Source organism: Plasmopara halstedii (genome assembly GCF_900000015.1).
Source record: "Plasmopara halstedii genome assembly, contig: Scaffold_555, whole genome shotgun sequence".
Taxonomy (NCBI): Eukaryota; Oomycota; class Peronosporomycetes; order Peronosporales; family Peronosporaceae; genus Plasmopara; species Plasmopara halstedii.
This window is the reverse complement of record NW_020187475.1, coordinates 2090334-2090791: the sequence shown is the minus strand read 5'-3', so window position 1 is coordinate 2090791 and position 458 is coordinate 2090334.

Below are 458 nucleotides of genomic sequence, written 5' to 3'. Positions count from 1 at the left end.
TCCAGGCCCAACTCGAGTTAGTAGACAACTACTGTCAAGGCTCGGGTGCCAAGCTCAACGTGAGTAAGTGTGTGTTGATGTCGCTTAACCGGAGGCGAGCGTGCCCGGACATTCAAGGTGTTCGTGTACTTGAATCCGACAACACGATCAAGTTTCTCGGTTTGTTGCTCGGGCAGCAACGCACAACAGATCTCATCGTCGAGGATCTTGACAAACGCTACTTTGATGGATTTCAGCAGTGGTTTCGACGAGCACGGACACTCCAAGGGAGACTGCTTGTTGCCCAGACGATGGTCTTATCACGTTTGTGGCACTACACCGCTCACTTTGCAAGCCCTCCAGCTCGAGTGAAGAAATGGCAAGCGGCGCTACACCGCTTTGTACTCAGCCGACGATACGAACGCGATGCCCGCCATATCCAGCTGATATCGAACGAATTCGTCAACTTTCCACGTGAT